Source organism: Euprymna scolopes, chromosome 40 (genome assembly GCF_053919585.1).
Source record: "Euprymna scolopes isolate OS-2025 chromosome 40, ASM5391958v1, whole genome shotgun sequence".
NCBI lineage: Eukaryota > Metazoa > Mollusca > Cephalopoda > Sepiida > Sepiolidae > Euprymna > Euprymna scolopes.
In genome coordinates this window covers 48067876-48084226 of record NC_136521.1, presented here as the reverse complement: position 1 = coordinate 48084226, position 16351 = coordinate 48067876, and the positions used below count along the sequence as shown (strand labels likewise).

General features: G+C 34.4%; 33 non-coding genes across 33 annotated transcripts; all 33 read right to left on the bottom strand.

The window, feature by feature from the left end:
- Positions 1–17: 17 nt before the first annotated feature.
- Positions 18–89, bottom strand: Trnah-gug (transfer RNA histidin (anticodon GUG)). The gene has a single exon. It is a non-coding gene; the product is annotated as a tRNA-His (tRNA).
- Positions 90–301: 212 nt separating this feature from the next.
- Trnah-gug (transfer RNA histidin (anticodon GUG)) lies at positions 302–373 on the bottom strand. The gene has a single exon. It is a non-coding gene; the product is annotated as a tRNA-His (tRNA).
- Positions 374–585: 212 nt separating this feature from the next.
- On the bottom strand, positions 586–657 carry Trnah-gug (transfer RNA histidin (anticodon GUG)). The gene has a single exon. It is a non-coding gene; the product is annotated as a tRNA-His (tRNA).
- A 496-nt stretch (positions 658–1153) lies between these two features.
- On the bottom strand, positions 1154–1225 carry Trnah-gug (transfer RNA histidin (anticodon GUG)). The gene has a single exon. It is a non-coding gene; the product is annotated as a tRNA-His (tRNA).
- Positions 1226–1438: 213 nt separating this feature from the next.
- On the bottom strand, positions 1439–1510 carry Trnah-gug (transfer RNA histidin (anticodon GUG)). The gene has a single exon. It is a non-coding gene; the product is annotated as a tRNA-His (tRNA).
- A 212-nt stretch (positions 1511–1722) lies between these two features.
- Trnah-gug (transfer RNA histidin (anticodon GUG)) lies at positions 1723–1794 on the bottom strand. Its single transcript has one exon. It is a non-coding gene; the product is annotated as a tRNA-His (tRNA).
- A 212-nt stretch (positions 1795–2006) lies between these two features.
- Trnah-gug (transfer RNA histidin (anticodon GUG)) lies at positions 2007–2078 on the bottom strand. Its single transcript has one exon. It is a non-coding gene; the product is annotated as a tRNA-His (tRNA).
- Positions 2079–2289: 211 nt separating this feature from the next.
- Positions 2290–2361, bottom strand: Trnah-gug (transfer RNA histidin (anticodon GUG)). The gene has a single exon. It is a non-coding gene; the product is annotated as a tRNA-His (tRNA).
- Positions 2362–2859: 498 nt separating this feature from the next.
- Trnah-gug (transfer RNA histidin (anticodon GUG)) lies at positions 2860–2931 on the bottom strand. Its single transcript has one exon. It is a non-coding gene; the product is annotated as a tRNA-His (tRNA).
- A 212-nt stretch (positions 2932–3143) lies between these two features.
- Trnah-gug (transfer RNA histidin (anticodon GUG)) lies at positions 3144–3215 on the bottom strand. Its single transcript has one exon. It is a non-coding gene; the product is annotated as a tRNA-His (tRNA).
- Positions 3216–3427: 212 nt separating this feature from the next.
- On the bottom strand, positions 3428–3499 carry Trnah-gug (transfer RNA histidin (anticodon GUG)). Its single transcript has one exon. It is a non-coding gene; the product is annotated as a tRNA-His (tRNA).
- Positions 3500–3711: 212 nt separating this feature from the next.
- Positions 3712–3783, bottom strand: Trnan-guu (transfer RNA asparagine (anticodon GUU)). The gene has a single exon. It is a non-coding gene; the product is annotated as a tRNA-Asn (tRNA).
- A 781-nt stretch (positions 3784–4564) lies between these two features.
- On the bottom strand, positions 4565–4636 carry Trnah-gug (transfer RNA histidin (anticodon GUG)). The gene has a single exon. It is a non-coding gene; the product is annotated as a tRNA-His (tRNA).
- Positions 4637–5135: 499 nt separating this feature from the next.
- Positions 5136–5207, bottom strand: Trnah-gug (transfer RNA histidin (anticodon GUG)). The gene has a single exon. It is a non-coding gene; the product is annotated as a tRNA-His (tRNA).
- A 2179-nt stretch (positions 5208–7386) lies between these two features.
- Trnaq-uug (transfer RNA glutamine (anticodon UUG)) lies at positions 7387–7458 on the bottom strand. The gene has a single exon. It is a non-coding gene; the product is annotated as a tRNA-Gln (tRNA).
- A 780-nt stretch (positions 7459–8238) lies between these two features.
- Positions 8239–8310, bottom strand: Trnah-gug (transfer RNA histidin (anticodon GUG)). Its single transcript has one exon. It is a non-coding gene; the product is annotated as a tRNA-His (tRNA).
- A 1346-nt stretch (positions 8311–9656) lies between these two features.
- Trnah-gug (transfer RNA histidin (anticodon GUG)) lies at positions 9657–9728 on the bottom strand. The gene has a single exon. It is a non-coding gene; the product is annotated as a tRNA-His (tRNA).
- Positions 9729–10228: 500 nt separating this feature from the next.
- Positions 10229–10300, bottom strand: Trnah-gug (transfer RNA histidin (anticodon GUG)). Its single transcript has one exon. It is a non-coding gene; the product is annotated as a tRNA-His (tRNA).
- A 211-nt stretch (positions 10301–10511) lies between these two features.
- Positions 10512–10583, bottom strand: Trnah-gug (transfer RNA histidin (anticodon GUG)). The gene has a single exon. It is a non-coding gene; the product is annotated as a tRNA-His (tRNA).
- Positions 10584–10795: 212 nt separating this feature from the next.
- On the bottom strand, positions 10796–10867 carry Trnah-gug (transfer RNA histidin (anticodon GUG)). The gene has a single exon. It is a non-coding gene; the product is annotated as a tRNA-His (tRNA).
- A 212-nt stretch (positions 10868–11079) lies between these two features.
- Trnah-gug (transfer RNA histidin (anticodon GUG)) lies at positions 11080–11151 on the bottom strand. Its single transcript has one exon. It is a non-coding gene; the product is annotated as a tRNA-His (tRNA).
- Positions 11152–11363: 212 nt separating this feature from the next.
- Trnah-gug (transfer RNA histidin (anticodon GUG)) lies at positions 11364–11435 on the bottom strand. Its single transcript has one exon. It is a non-coding gene; the product is annotated as a tRNA-His (tRNA).
- Positions 11436–11934: 499 nt separating this feature from the next.
- Positions 11935–12006, bottom strand: Trnah-gug (transfer RNA histidin (anticodon GUG)). The gene has a single exon. It is a non-coding gene; the product is annotated as a tRNA-His (tRNA).
- Positions 12007–12218: 212 nt separating this feature from the next.
- Positions 12219–12290, bottom strand: Trnah-gug (transfer RNA histidin (anticodon GUG)). The gene has a single exon. It is a non-coding gene; the product is annotated as a tRNA-His (tRNA).
- Positions 12291–12502: 212 nt separating this feature from the next.
- Positions 12503–12574, bottom strand: Trnah-gug (transfer RNA histidin (anticodon GUG)). The gene has a single exon. It is a non-coding gene; the product is annotated as a tRNA-His (tRNA).
- A 212-nt stretch (positions 12575–12786) lies between these two features.
- Positions 12787–12858, bottom strand: Trnah-gug (transfer RNA histidin (anticodon GUG)). Its single transcript has one exon. It is a non-coding gene; the product is annotated as a tRNA-His (tRNA).
- Positions 12859–13070: 212 nt separating this feature from the next.
- On the bottom strand, positions 13071–13142 carry Trnah-gug (transfer RNA histidin (anticodon GUG)). Its single transcript has one exon. It is a non-coding gene; the product is annotated as a tRNA-His (tRNA).
- Positions 13143–13638: 496 nt separating this feature from the next.
- Positions 13639–13710, bottom strand: Trnah-gug (transfer RNA histidin (anticodon GUG)). The gene has a single exon. It is a non-coding gene; the product is annotated as a tRNA-His (tRNA).
- A 211-nt stretch (positions 13711–13921) lies between these two features.
- Positions 13922–13993, bottom strand: Trnah-gug (transfer RNA histidin (anticodon GUG)). The gene has a single exon. It is a non-coding gene; the product is annotated as a tRNA-His (tRNA).
- Positions 13994–14492: 499 nt separating this feature from the next.
- Trnah-gug (transfer RNA histidin (anticodon GUG)) lies at positions 14493–14564 on the bottom strand. The gene has a single exon. It is a non-coding gene; the product is annotated as a tRNA-His (tRNA).
- A 212-nt stretch (positions 14565–14776) lies between these two features.
- Positions 14777–14848, bottom strand: Trnah-gug (transfer RNA histidin (anticodon GUG)). Its single transcript has one exon. It is a non-coding gene; the product is annotated as a tRNA-His (tRNA).
- A 212-nt stretch (positions 14849–15060) lies between these two features.
- On the bottom strand, positions 15061–15132 carry Trnah-gug (transfer RNA histidin (anticodon GUG)). The gene has a single exon. It is a non-coding gene; the product is annotated as a tRNA-His (tRNA).
- A 499-nt stretch (positions 15133–15631) lies between these two features.
- Positions 15632–15703, bottom strand: Trnah-gug (transfer RNA histidin (anticodon GUG)). The gene has a single exon. It is a non-coding gene; the product is annotated as a tRNA-His (tRNA).
- Positions 15704–16351: the final 648 nt, after the last annotated feature.

Below are 16351 nucleotides of genomic sequence, written 5' to 3'. Positions count from 1 at the left end.
GTTGTACAAAACATCAATGCCGTGACCAGGATTCGAACCTGGGTTACCACGGCCACAACGTGGGGTCCTAACCTCTAGACGATCACGGCTACCACTGACGCCTTTCCTCTTTGCTGTATAACAAAATATTACTTTAAATCAATATAAAAAAAAACCCAAAACAAGACTCATGACTAGAAATATTAACTCTTACTCAATGTCATCTATATACATGTTAAAAAAGATCAAGTTAAAAATAAATGGTTTCAAATACATTTATTAATTAGGTGATTAAGGATTCACAAGTTGTACAAAAGATCAATGCCGTGACCAGGATTCGAACCTGGGTTACCACGGCCACAACGTGGGGTCCTAACCTCTAGACGATCACGGCTAACACTGACGCCTGTCCTTTTTGCTGTATAACAACATATTACTTTAAATCACTATTAAAAAAAACCCAAAACAAGACTCATGACTAGAAATATTAACTCTTACTCAATGTCATCTATATACATGTTAAAAAAGATCAAGTTAAAAATAAATGTTTTCAAATACATTTATTAATTAGGTGATTAAGGATTCACAAGTTGTACAAAACATCAATGCCGTGACCAGGATTCGAACCTGGGTTACCACGGCCACAACGTGGGGTCCTAACCTCTAGACGATCACGGCTAACACTGACGCCTGTCCGTTTTGCTGTATAACAACATATTACTTTAAATCACTATTAAAAAAAACCCAAAACAAGACTCATGACTAGAAATATTAACTCTTACTCAATGTCATCTATATACATGTTAAAAAAGATCAAGTTAAAAATAAATGTTTTCAAATACATTTATTAATTAGGTGATTAAGGATTCACAAGTTGTACAAAACATCAATGCCGTGACCAGGATTCGAACCTGAGTTACCACGGCCACAACGTGGGGTCCTAACCTCTAGACGATCACGGCTACCACTGACGCCTGTCCTTTCTGCTGTATAACAAAATATTACTTTAAATCAATATAAAAAAAAACCCAAAACAAGACTCATGACTAGAAATATTAACTCTTACTCAATGTCATCTATATACATGTTAAAAAAGATCAAGTTAAAAATAAATGTTTTCAAATACATTTAATTAGTAGGTGATTAAGGATTCACAAGTTGTACAAAACATCAATGCCGTGACCAGGATTCGAACCTGGGTTACCACGGCCACAACGTGGGGTCCTAACCTCTAGACGATCACGGCTAGAACTGACGTCTGTCCGTTTTGCTGTATAACAAAATATTTCTTTAAATCAATATAAAAAAAACACGCAAAACAAGACTCATGACTAGAAATGTAAACTGTTACTCAATGTAATCTATATACATGTTAAAAAAGATCAAGTTAAAAATAAATGTTTTCAAATACATTTATTAATTAGGTGGTTAAGGATGCACAAGTTGTACAAAACATCAATGCCGTGACCAGGATTCGAACCTGGGTTACCACGGCCACAACGTGGGGTCCTAACCTCTAGACGATCACGGCTAACACTGACGCCTGTCCGTTTTGCTGTATAACAACATATTACTTTAAATCACTATTAAAAAAAACCCAAAACAAGACTCATGACTAGAAATATTAACTCTTACTCAATGTCATATATATACATGTTAAAAAAGATCAAGTTAAAAATAAATGTTTTCAAATACATTTATTAATTAGGTGATTAAGGATTCACAAGTTGTACAAAACATCAATGCCGTGACCAGGATTCGAACCTGGGTTACCACGGCCACAACGTGGGGTCCTAACCTCTAGACGATCACGGCTACCACTGACGCCTTTCCTGTTTGCTGTATAACAAAATATTACTTTAAATCAATATAAAAAAAAACCCAAAACAAGACTCATGACTAGAAATATTAACTCTTACTCAATGTCATCGATATACATGTTAAAAAAGATCAAGTTAAAAATAAATGGTTTCAAATACATTTATTAATTAGGTGATTAAGGATTCACAAGTTGTACAAAAGATCAATGCCGTGACCAGGATTCGAACCTGGGTTACCACGGCCACAACGTGGGGTCCTAACCTCTAGACGATCACGGCTACCACTGACGCCTTTCCTTTTTGCTGTATAACAAAATATTACTTTAAATCAATATAAAAAAAACCCAAAACAAGACTCATGACTAGAAATATTAACTCTTACTCAATGTCATCTATATACATGTTAAAAAAGATCAAGTTAAAAATAAATGTTTTCAAATACATTTATTAATTAGGTGATTAAGGATTCACAAGTTGTACAAAACATCAATGCCGTGACCAGGATTCGAACCTGGGTTACCACGACCACAACGTGGGGTCCTAACCTCTAGACGATCACGGCTAACACTGACGCCTGTCCGTTTTGCTGTATAACAACATATTACTTTAAATCACTATTAAAAAAAACCCAAAACAAGACTCATGACTAGAAATATTAACTCTTACTCAATGTCATCTATATACATGTTAAAAAAGATCAAGTTAAAAATAAATGTTTTCAAATACATTTATTAATTAGGTGATTAAGGAATCACAAATTGTACAAAACATCAATGCCGTGACCAGGATTCGAACCTGGGTTACCACGGCCACAACGTGGGGTCCGAACCTCTAGACGATCACGGCTAACACTGACGCCTGTCCTTTTTGCTGTATAACAAAATATTACTTTAAATCAATATAAACAAAAAAACCCAAAACAAGACTCATGACTAGAAATATTAACTCTTACTCAATGTCATCTATATACATGTTAAAAAAGATCAAGTTAAAAATCAATGTTTTCAAATACATTTATTAATTAGGTGATTAAGGATTCACAAGTTGTACAAAACATCAATGCCGTGACCAGGATTCGAACCTGGGTTACCACGGCCACAACGTGGGGTCCTAACCTCTAGACGATCACGGCTACCACTGACGCCTTTCCTGTTTGCTGTATAACAAAATATTACTTTAAATCAATATAAAAAAAAACCCAAAACAAGACTCATGACTAGAAATATTAACTCTTACTCAATGTCATCTATATACATGTTAAAAAAGATCAAGTTAAAAATAAATGGTTTCAAATACATTTATTAATTAGGTGATTAAGGATTCACAAGTTGTACAAAAGATCAATGCCGTGACCAGGATTCGAACCTGGGTTACCACGGCCACAACGTGGGATCCTAACCTCTAGACGATCACGGCTAACACTGACGCCTGTCCGTTTTGCTGTATAACAACATATTACTTTAAATCACTATTAAAAAAAAACCAAAACAAGACTCATGACTAGAAATATTAACTCTTACTCAATGTCATCTATATACATGTTAAAAAAGATCAAGTTAAAAATAAATGTTTTCAAATACATTTATTAATTAGGTGATTAAGGAGTCACAAGTTGTACAAAACATCAATGCCGTGACCAGGATTCGAACCTGGGTTACCACGGCCACAACGTGGGGTCCTAACCTCTAGACGATCACGGCTACCACTGACGCCTTTCCTGTTTGCTGTATAACAAAATATTACTTTAAATCAATATAAAAAAAAACCCCAAACAAGACTCATGACTAGAAATATTAACTCTTACTCAATGTCATCTATATACATGTTAAAAAAGATCAAGTTAAAAATAAATGTTTTCAAATACATTTATTAATTAGGTGATTAAGGATTCACAAGTTGTACAAAACATCAATGCCGTGACCAGGATTCGAACCTGGGTTACCACGGCAACAACGTGGGGTCCTAACCTCTAGACGATCACGGCTAACACTGACGTCTGTCCTTTTTGCTGTATAACAAAATATTACTTTAAATCAATATAAAAAAAAACCCAAAACAATACTCATGACTAGAAATATTAAGTCTTACTCAATGTCATCTATATACATGTTAAAAAAGATCAAGTTAAAAATAAATGTTTTCAAATACATTTATTAATTAGGTGATTAAGGATTCACAAGTTGTACAAAACATCAATGCCGTGACCAGGATTCGAACCTGAGTTACCACGGCCACAACGTGGGGTCCTAACCTCTAGACGATCACGGCTAACACTGACGCCTGTCCTTTCTGCTGTATAACAAAATATTACTTTAAATCAATATAAAAAAAAAACCCAAAACAAGACTCATGACTAGAAATATTAACTCTTACTCAGTGTCATCTATATACATGTTAAAAAAGATCAAGTTAAAAATAAATGTTTTCAAATACATTTAATTAGTAAGTGATTAAGGATTCACAAGTTGTACAAAACATCAATGCCGTGACCAGGATTCGAACCTGGGTTACCACGGCAACAACGTTGGGTCCTAACCTCTAGACGATCACGGCTAACACTGACGTCTGTCCTTTTTGCTGTATAACAAAATATTACTTTAAATCAATATAAAAAAAAACCCAAAACAATACTCATGACTAGAAATATTAAGTCTTACTCAATGTCATCTATATACATGTTAAAAAAGATCAAGTTAAAAATAAATGTTTTCAAATACATTTATTAATTAGGTGATTAAGGATTCACAAGTTGTACAAAACCTCAATGCCGTGACCAGGATTCGAACCTGGGTTACCACGGCCACAACGTGGGGTCCTAACCTCTAGACGATCACGGCTAACACTGACGCCTTTCCTTTGTGCTGTATAACAAAATATTTCTTTAAATCAATATAAAAAAACACCCAAAACAAGACTCATGACTAGAAATGTAAACTGTTACTCAATGTAATCTATATACATGTTAAAAAAGATCAAGTTAAAAATAAATGTTTTCAAATACATTTATTAATTAGGTGGTTAAGGATGCACAAGTTGTACAAAACATCAATGCCGTGACCAGAATTCGAACCTGGGTTACCACGGCCACAACGTGGGGTCCCAACCTCTAGACGATCACGGCTAACACTGACGCCTGTCCTTTTAGCTGTATAACAAAATATTACTTTAAATCAATATAAACAAAAAAAAACCAAAACAAGACTCATGACTAGAAATATTAACTCTTACTCAATGTCATCTATATACATGTTAAAAAAGATCAAGTTAAAAATAAATGGTTTCAAATACATTTATTAATTAGGTGATTAAGGATTCACAAGTTGTACAAAACATCAATGCCGTGACCAGGATTCGAACCTGGGTTACCACGGCCACAACGTGGGGTCCTAACCTCTAGACGATCACGGCTACCACTGACGCCTTTCCTGTTTGCTGTATAACAAAATATTACTTTAAATCAATATAAAAAAAACCCAAAACAAGACTCATGACTAGAAATATTAACTCTTACTCAATGTCATCTATATACATGTTAAAAAAGATCAAGTTAAAAATAAATGTTTTCAAATACATTTATTAATTAGGTGATTAAGGATTCACAAGTTGTACAAAACGTCAATGCCGTGGCCAGGATTCGAACCTGGGTTACCACGGCCACAACGTGGGGTCCTAACCTCTAGACGATCACGGCTAACACTGACGCCTGTCCTTTTTGCTGTATAACAAAATATTACTTTAAATCAATATAAAAAAAAAACCAAAACAAGACTCATGACTAGAAATATTAACTCTTACTCAATGTCATCTATATACATGTTAAAAAAGATCAAGTTAAAAATAAATGTTTTCAAATACATTTACTAATTAGGTGATTAAGGATTCACAAGTTGTACAAAACGTCAATGCCGTGGCCAGGATTCGAACCTGGGTTACCACGGCCACAACGTGGGGTCCTAACCTCTAGACGATCACGGCTAACACTGACGCCTGTCCGTTTTGCTGTATAACAAAATATTACTTTAAATCACTATTAAAAAAAACCCAAAACAAGACTCATGACTAGAAATATTAACTCTTACTCAATGTGATCTATATACATGTTCAAAAAGATCAAGTTAAAAATAAATGTTTTCAAATACATTTATTAAAAAGCTGATTAAGTATTCACAAGTTGTACAAAACATCAATGCCGTGACCAGGATTCGAACCTGGGTTACCACGGCCACAACGTGGGGTCCTAACGTCTAGACGATCACGGCTAACACTGACGCCTGTCCTTTTTGCTGTATAACAAAATATTACTTTAAATCAATATAAAAAAAACCCAAAACAAGACTCATGACTAGAAATATTAAGTCTTACTCAATGTCATCTATATACATGTTAAAAAAGATCAAGTTAAAAATAAATGTTTTCAAATACATTTATTAATTAGGTGATTAAGGATTCACAAGTTGTACAAAACATCAATGCCGTGACCAGGATTCGAACCTGGGTTACCACGGCCACAACGTGGGGTCCTAACCTCTAGACTATCAGTGCTAAAACTGACGCCTGTCCGTTTTGCTGTATAACAAAATATTACTTTAAATCACTATTAAAAAAAACCCAAAACAAGACTCATGACTCAATGTCATCTATATACATGTTAAAAAAGATCAAGTTAAAAATAAATGGTTTCAAATACATTTATTAATTAGGTGATTAAGGATGCACAAGTTGTACAAAACATCAATGCCGTGACCAGGATTCGAACCTGGGTTACCACGGCCACAACGTGGATTCCTAACCTCTAGACGATCACGGCTAACACTGACGCCTGTCCTTTTTGCTGTATAAAAAAATATTACTTTAAATCACTATAAAAAAAAAACCCGAAACAAGACTCATGACTAGAAATATTAACTCTTACTCAATGTCATCTATATACATGTTAAAAAAGATCAAGTTAAAAATAAATGTTTTCAAATACATTTATTAATTAGGTGATTAAGGATTCACAAGTTGTACAAAACATCAATGCCGTGACCAGGATTCGAACCTGGGTTACCACGGCCACAACGTGTGGTCCTAACCTCTAGACGATCACGGCTAACACTGACGCCTGTCCGTTTTGCTGTATAACAACATATTACTTTAAATCACTATTAAAAAAAACCCAAAACAAGACTCATGACTAGAAATATTAACTCTTACTCAATGTCATCTATATACATGTTAAAAAAGATCAAGTTAAAAATCAATGTTTTCAAATACATTTATTAATTAGGTGATTAAGGATTCACAAGTTGTACAAAACATCAATGCCGTGACCAGGATTCGAACCTGGGTTACCACGGCCACAACGTGGGGTGCTAACCTCTAGACGATCACGGCTACCACTGACGCCTTTCCTTTTTGCTGTATAACAAAATATTACTTCAAATCAATATAAAAAAAACCCAAAACAAGACTCATGACTAGAAATATTAAGTCTTACTCAATGTCATCTATATACATGTTAAAAAAGATCAAGTTAAAATTAAATGGTTTCAAATACATTTATTAATTAGGTGATTAAGGATTCACAAGTTGTACAAAACATCAATGCCGTGACCAGGATTCGAACCTGGGTTACCACGGCCAAAACGTGGGGTCCTAACCTCTAGACGATCACGGCTAACACTGACGCCTGTCCTTTTTGCTGTATAACAAAATATTACTTTAAATCAATATAAACAAAAAAAACCCAAAACAAGACTCATGACTAGAAATATTAAGTCTTACTCAATGTCATCTATATACATGTTAAAAAAGATCAAGTTAAAAATAAATGTTTTCAAATATTTTTATTAATTAGGTGATTAAGAATTCACAAGTTGTACAAAACGTCAATGCCGTGACCAGGATTCGAACCTGGGTTACCACGGCCACAACGTGGGGTCCTAACCTCTAGACGATCGCGGCTAACACTGACGCCTGTCCGTTTTGCTGTATAACAAAATATTACTTTAAATCACTATTAAAAAAACCCAAAACAAGACTCATGACTAGAAATATTAACTCTTACTCAATGTCATCTATATACATGTTCAAAAAGATCAAGTTAAAAATAAATGTTTTCAAATACATTTATTAATTAGGTGATTAAGGATTCACAAGTTGTACAAAACCTCAATGCCGTGACCAGGATTCGAACCTGGGTTACCACGGCCACAACGTGGGGTCCTTACGTCTAGACGATCACGGCTAACACTGACGCCTGTCCTTTTTGCTGTATAACAAAATATTACTTTAAATCAATATAAAAAAACCCAAAACAAGACTCATGACTAGAAATATTAACTCTTACTCAATGTCATCTATATACATGTTAAAAAAGATCAAGTTAAAAATCAATGTTTTCAAATACATGTATTTATTAGGTGATTAAGGATTCACAAGTTGTACAAAACATCAATGCCGTGACCAGGATTCGAACCTGGGTTATCACGGCCACAACGTGGTGTCCTAACCTCTAGACGATCACGGCTAACACTGACGCCTGTCCTTTTTGCTGTATAACAAAATATGATTTAAATCAATATAAAATATAATAAAAACAAGACTCATGACTAGAAATATTAACTCTTACTCAATGTCATCTATATACATGTTAAAAAAGATCAAGTTAAAAATAAATGTTTTCAAATACATTTATTAATTATGGGATTAAGGATTCACAAGTTGTACAAAACATCAATGCCGTGACCAGGATTCGAACCTGGGTTACGACGGCCACAACGTGGGGTCCTAACCTTTAGACGATCACGGCTAACACTGACGCCTGTCCGTTTTGCTGTATAACAAAATATTTCTTTAAATCAATATAAAAAAAAAACCCAAAACAAGACTCATGACTAGAAATGTAAACTGTTACTCAATGTCATCTATATACATGTTAAAAAAGATCAAGTTAAAAATAAATGTTTTCAAATACATTTATTAATTAGGTGATTAAGGATTCACAAGTTGTACAAAACGTCAATGCCGTGACCAGGATTCGAACCTGGGTTACAACGGCCACAAGGAGGAGTCCTAACCTCTAGACGATCACGGCTACCACTGACGCCTTTCCTTTTTGCTGTATAACAAAATATTACTTTAAATCAATATAAAAAAAAAACCCAAACAATACTCATGACTAGAAATATTAACTCTTACTCAATGTCATCTATAAACATGTTAAAAAAGATCAAGTTAAAAATAAATGTTTTCAAATACATTTATTAATTAGGTGATTAATGATTCACAAGTTGTACAAAACATCAATGCCGTGACCAGGATTCGAACCTGAGTTACCACGGCCACAACGTGGGGTCCAAACCTCTAGACGATCACGGCTACCACTGACGCCTGTCCTTTCTGCTGTATAACAAAATATTACTTTAAATCAATATAAAAAAAACCCAAAACAAGACTTATGACTAGAAATATTAACTCTTACTCAATGTCATCTATATACATGTTAAAAAAGATCAAGTTAAAAATAAATGTTTTCAAATACATTTAATTAGTAGGTGATTAAGGATTCACAAATTGTACAAAACATCAATGCCGTGACTAGGATTCGAACCTGGGTTACCACGGCCACAACGTGGGGTCCTAACCTCTAGACGATCACGGCTAACACTGACGTCTGTCCGTTTTGCTGTATAACACAATATTACTTTAAATCAATATAAAAAAAAACCCAAAACAAGACTCATGACTAGAAATATTAAGTCTTACTCAATGTCATCTATATACATGTTAAAAAAGATCAAGTTAAAAATAAATGTTTTCAAATACATTTATTAATTAGGTGATTAAGGATTCACAAGTTGTACAAAACGTCAATGCCGTGACCAGGATTCGAACCTGGGTTACCACGGCCACAACGTGGGGTCCTAACCTCTAGACGATCACGGCTAACACTGACGCCTTTCCTTTTTGCTGTATAACAAAATATTTCTTTAAATCAATATAAAAAAACACGCAAAACAAGACTCATGACTAGAAATGTAAACTGTTACTCAATGTAATCTATATACATGTTAAAAAAGATCAAGTTAAAAATAAATGTTTTCAAATACATTTATTAATTAGGTGGTTAAGGATGCACAAGTTGTACAAAACATCAATGCCGTGACCAGGATTCGAACCTGGGTTACCACGGCCACACCGTGGGGTCCTAACCTCCAGACGATCACGGCTAACACTGACGCCTGTCCTTTTAGCTGTATAACAAAATATTACTTTAAATCAATATAAAAAAAAAAAAAACCAAAACAAGACTCATGACTAGAAATATTAACACTTACTCAATGTCATCTATATACATGTTAAAAAAGATCAAGTTAAAAATAAATGGTATCAAATACATTTATTAATAAGGTGATTAAGGATTCACAAGTTGTACAAAACATCAATGCCGTGACCAGGATTCGAACCTGGGTTACCACGGCCACAACGTGGGGTCCTAACCTCTAGACGATCACGGCTACCACTGACGCCTTTCCTGTTTGCTGTATAACAAAATATTACTTTTAATCAATATAAAAAAAAACACAAAACAAGACTCATGACTAGAAATATTAACTCTTACTCAATGTCATCTATATACATGTTAAAAAAGATCAAGTTAAAAATAAATGGTTTAAATACATTTATTAATTAGGTGATTAAGGATTCACAAGTTGTACAAAAGATCAATGCCGTGACCAGGATTCGAACCTGGGTTACCACGGCCACAACGTGGGGTCCTAACCTCTAGACGATCACGGCTAACACTGACGCCTGTCCGTTTTGCTGTATAACAACATATTACTTTAAATCACTATTAAAAAAAACCCAAAACAAGACTCATGACTAGAAATATTAAGTCTTACTCAATGTCATCTATATACATGTTAAAAAAGATCAAGTTAAAAATAAATGTTTTCAAATACATTTATTAATTAGGTGATTAAGGATTCACAAGTTGTACAAAACATCAATGCCGTGACCAGGATTCGAACCTGGGTTACCACGGCCACAACGTGGGGTCCTAACCTCTAGACGATCACGGCTACCACTGACGCCTTTCCTGTTTGCTGTATAACAAAATATTACTTTAAATCAATATAAAAAAAAACCCAAAACAAGACTCATGACTAGAAATATTAACTCTTACTCAATGTCATCGATATACATGTTAAAAAAGATCAAGTTAAAAATAAATGGTTTCAAATACAGTTATTAATTAGGTGATTAAGGATTCACAAGTTGTACAAAAGATCAATGCCGTGACCAGGATTCGAACCTGGGTTACCACGGCCACAACGTGGGGTCCTAACCTCTAGACGATCACGGCTACCACTGACGCCTTTCCTTTTTGCTGTATAACAAAATATTACTTTAAATCAATATAAAAAAAAACCCAAAACAAGACTCATGACTAGAAATATTAACTCTTACTCAATGTCATCTATATACATGTTAGAAAAGATCAAGTTAAAAATAAATGTTTTCAAATACATTTATTAATTAGGTGATTAAGGATTCACAAGTTGTACAAAACATCAATGCCGTGACCAGGATTCGAACCTGGGTTACCACGACCACAACGTGGGGTCCTAACCTCTAGACGATCACGGCTAACACTGACGCCTGTCCGTTTTGCTGTATAACAACATATTACTTTAAATCACTATTAAAAAAAACCCAAAACAAGACTCATGACTAGAAATATTAACTCTTACTCAATGTCATCTGTATACATGTTAAAAAAGATCAAGTTAAAAATAAATGTTTTCAAATACATTTATTAATTAGGTGATTAAGGAATCACAAATTGTACAAAACATCAATGCCGTGACCAGGATTCGAACCTGGGTTACCACGGCCACAACGTGGGGTCCGAACCTCTAGACGATCACGGCTATCACTGACGCCTGTCCTTTTTGCTGTATAACAAAATATTACTTTAAATCAATATAAACAAAAAAAACCCAAAACAAGACTCATGACTAGAAATATTAACTCTTACTCAATGTCATCTATATACATGTTAAAAAAGATCAAGTTAAAAATCAATGTTTTCAAATACATTTATTAATTAGGTGATTAAGGATTCACAAGTTGTACAAAACATCAATGCCGTGACCAGGATTCGAACCTGGGTTACCACGGCCACAACGTGGGGTCCTAACCTCTAGACGATCACGGCTACCACTGACGCCTTTCCTGTTTGCTGTATAACAAAATATTACTTTAAATCAATATAAAAAAAAACCCAAAACAAGACTCATGACTAGAAATATTAACTCTTACTCAATGTCATCTATATACATGTTAAAAAAGATCAAGTTAAAAATAAATGGTTTCAAATACATTTATTAATTAGGTGATTAAGGATTCACAAGTTGTACAAAAGATCAATGCCGTGACCAGGATTCGAACCTGGGTTACCACGGCCACAACGTGGGGTCCTAACCTCTAGACGATCACGGCTAACACTGACGCCTGTCCGTTTTGCTGTATAACAACATATTACTTTAAATCACTATTAAAAAAAACCCAAAACAAGACTCATGACTAGAAATATTAACTCTTACTCAATGTCATCTATATACATGTTAAAAAAGATCAAGTTAAAAATAAATGTTTTCAAATACATTTATTAATTAGGTGATTAAGGATTCACAAGTTGTACAAAACATCAATGCCGTGACCAGGATTCGAACCTGGGTTACCACGGCCACAACGTGGGGTCCTAACCTCTAGACGATCACGGCTACCACTGACGCCTTTCCTGTTTGCTGTATAACAAAATATTACTTTAAATCAATATAAAAAAAAACCCAAAACAAGACTCATGACTAGAAATATTAACTCTTACTCAATGTCATCTATATACATGTTAAAAAAGATCAAGTTAAAAATAAATGGTTTCAAATACATTTATTAATTAGGTGATTAAGGATTCACAAGTTGTACAAAAGATCAATGCCGTGACCAGGATTCGAACCTGGGTTACCACGGCCACAACGTGGGGTCCTAACCTCTAGACGATCACGGCTACCACTGACGCCTTTCCTCTTTGCTGTATAACAAAATATTACTTTAAATCAATATAAAAAAAAAACCCAAACAAGACTCATGACTAGAAATATTAACTCTTACTCAATGTCATCTATATACATGTTAAAAAAGATCAAGTTAAAAATAAATGTTTTCAAATACATTTATTAATTAGGTGATTAAGGATTCACAAGTTGTACAAAACATCAATGCCGTGACCAGGATTCGAACCTGGGTTACCACGGCCACAACGTGGGGTCCTAACCTCTAGACGATCACGGCTAACACTGACGCCTGTCCGTTTTGCTGTATAACAACATATTACTTTAAATCACTATTAAAAAAAACCCAAAACAAGACTCATGACTAGAAATATTAACTCTTACTCAATGTCATCTATATACATGTTAAAAAAGATCAAGTTAAAAATAAATGTTTTCAAATACATTTATTAATTAGGTGATTAAGGATTCACAAGTTGTACAAAACACCAATGCCGTGACCAGGATTCGAACCTGAGTTACCACGGCCACAACGTGGGGTCCTAACCTCTAGACGATCACGGCTACCACTGACGCCTGTCCTTTCTGCTGTATAACAAAATATTACTTTAAATCAATATAAAAAAAAACCCAAAACAAGACTCATGACTAGAAATATTAACTCTTACTCAATGTCATCTATATACATGTTAAAAAAGATCAAGTTAAAAATAAATGTTTTCAAATACATTTAATTAGTAGGTGATTAAGGATTCACAAGTTGTACAAAACATCAATGCCGTGACCAGGATTCGAACCTGGGTTACCACGGCCACAACGTGGGGTCCTAACCTCTAGACGATCACGGCTAACACTGACGTCTGTCCGTTTTGCTGTATAACAAAATATTACTTTATATCAATATAAAAAAAACCCAAAACAAGACTCATGACTAGAAATATTAAGTCTTACTCAATGTCATCTATATACATGTTAAAAAAGATCAAGTTAAAAATAAATGTTTTCAAATACATTTATTAATTAGGTGATTAAGGATTCACAAGTTGTACAAAACGTCAATGCCGTGACCAGGATTCGAACCTGGGTTACCACGGCCACAACGTGGGGTCCTAACCTCTAGACGATCACGGCTAACACTGACGCCTTTCCTTTTTGCTGTATAACAAAATATTTCTTTAAATCAATATAAAAAAACACGCAAAACAAGACTCATGACTAGAAATGTAAACTGTTACTCAATGTAATCTATATACATGTTAAAAAAGATCAAGTTAAAAATAAATGTTTTCAAATACATTTATTAATTAGGTGGTTAAGGATGCACAAGTTGTACAAAACATCAATGCCGTGACCAGGATTCGAACCTGGGTTACCACGGCCACAACGTGGGGTCCTAACCTCCAGACGATCACGGCTAACACTGACGCCTTTACTTTTAGCTGTATAACAAAATATTACTTTAAATCAATATAAACAAAAAAAAACCAAAACAAGACTCATGACTAGAAATATTAACTCTTACTCAATGTCATATATATACATGTTAAAAAAGATCAAGTTAAAAATAAATGTTTTCAAATACATTTATTAATTAGGTGATTAAGGATTCACAAGTTGTACAAAACATCAATGCCGTGACCAGGATTCGAACCTGGGTTACCACGGCCACAACGTGGGGTCCTAACCTCTAGACGATCACGGCTACCACTGACGCCTTTCCTGTTTGCTGTATAACAAAATATTACTTTAAATCAATATAAAAAAAAACCCAAAACAAGACTCATGACTAGAAATATTAACTCTTACTCAATGTCATCGATATACATGTTAAAAAAGATCAAGTTAAAAATAAATGGTTTCAAATACATTTATTAATTAGGTGATTAAGGATTCACAAGTTGTACAAAACATCAATGCCGTGACCAGGATTCGAACCTGGGTTACCACGACCACAACGTGGGGTCCTAACCTCTAGACGATCACGGCTAACACTGACGCCTGTCCGTTTTGCTGTATAACAACATATTACTTTAAATCACTATTAAAAAAAACCCAAAACAAGACTCATGACTAGAAATATTAACTCTTACTCAATGTCATCTATATACATGTTAAAAAAGATCAAGTTAAAAATAAATGTTTTCAAATACATTTATTAATTAGGTGATTAAGGAATCACAAATTGTACAAAACATCAATGCCGTGACCAGGATTCGAACCTGGGTTACCACGGCCACAACGTGGGGTCCTAACCTCTAGACGATCACGGCTAACACTGACGCCTGTCCTTTTTGCTGTATAACAAAATATTACTTTAAATCAATATAAACAAAAAAAACCCAAAACAAGACTCATGACTAGAAATATTAACTCTTACTCAATGTCATCTATATACATGTTAAAAAAGATCAAGTTAAAAATCAATGTTTTCAAATACATTTATTAATTAGGTGATTAAGGATTCACAAGTTGTACAAAACATCAATGCCGTGACCAGGATTCGAACCTGGGTTACCACGGCCACAACGTGGGGTCCTAACCTCAAGACGATCACGGCTACCACTGACGCCTTTCCTGTTTGCTGTATAACAAAATATTACTTTAAATCAATATAAAAAAAAACCCAAAACAAGACTCATGACTAGAAATATTAACTCTTACTCAATGTCATCTATATACATGTTAAAAAAGATCAAGTTAAAAATAAATGTTTTCAAATACATTTATTAATTAGGTGATTAAGGATTCACAAGTTGTACAAAAGATCAATGCCGTGACCAGGATTCGAACCTGGGTTACCACGGCCACAACGTGGGGTCCTAACCTCTAGACGATCACGGCTAACACTGACGCCTGTCCTTTTTGCTGTATAACAACATATTACTTTAAATCACTCTTAAAAAAAACCCAAAACAAGACTCATGACTAGAAATATTAACTCTTACTCAATGTCATCTATATACATGTTAAAAAAGATCAAGTTAAAAATAAATGTTTTCAAATACATTTATTAATTAGGTGATTAAGGATTCACAAGTTGTACAAAACATCAATGCCGTGACCAGGATTCGAACCTGGGTTACCACGGCCACAACGTGGGGTCCTAACCTCTAGACGATCACGGTTAACACTGACGCCTGTCCGTTTTGCTGTATAACAACATATTACTTTAAATCACTATTAAAAAAAACCCAAAACAAGACTCATGACTAGAAATATTAACTCTTACTCAATGTCATCTATATACATGTTAAAAAAGATCAAGTTAAAAATAAATGTTTTCAAATACATTTATTAATTAGGTGATTAAGGATTCACAAGTTGTACAAAACATCAATGCAGTGACCAGGATTCGAACCTGAGTTACCACGGCCACAACGTGGGGTCCTAACCTCTAGACGATCACGGCTAACACTGACGCCTGTCCTTTCTGCTGTATAACAAAATATTACTTTAAATCAATATAAAAAAAAACCCAAAACAAGACTC